Below are 548 nucleotides of genomic sequence, written 5' to 3'. Positions count from 1 at the left end.
TGCGGGGCAAGCAGGTGTCCAATCAGGGAGCGTCAGAGCCGGACGCCTTCGTGACGTTACGCGCCCGCGCCCAGGAAAGGCACGATGGGAATTGTAGGCGCTTCCCCCCCCACGCCGGCTGGAGAAGCCTCCCTGTGGTTGCTGAGCGCTGAGGCAGAATAGAATAGAATAGAATAGAATAGAATAGCTTTATTGGCCAAGTGTGACTGGATACACAAGGAATTTGTATTGGTGTAGATGCTCTCAGTGTACATAAAAGAAAATATAGATTTGTCAAGAATCATGAGGTAAAAAAACATTTAATGATTGTCTTAGGGGTCAAATAAGCAATGAAGAAACAATCAATATGACCTACAGGGTCCCTTTCAACTCTAACAAAATAAATAATATTCACCATCAGTGGTATAGGGTCTCCTGGTTGAGCAGGGGACTGGACTAGAAGACCTCCAAGGTCCCTTCCAGCTCCATTCCATTTCTAAGATGGAAGAAGCGAGGGGAAGGGTTGCTTCTCATCTGATGGGATTGGGGGGCAGGGGTGGAAAGATGCT

Source organism: Erythrolamprus reginae, chromosome 9 (assembly GCF_031021105.1).
Source record: "Erythrolamprus reginae isolate rEryReg1 chromosome 9, rEryReg1.hap1, whole genome shotgun sequence".
Classification (NCBI taxonomy): Eukaryota; Metazoa; Chordata; class Lepidosauria; order Squamata; family Dipsadidae; genus Erythrolamprus; species Erythrolamprus reginae.
The sequence above is the reverse complement of the archived record's forward strand: the minus strand, read 5'-3'. Positions refer to the sequence as shown.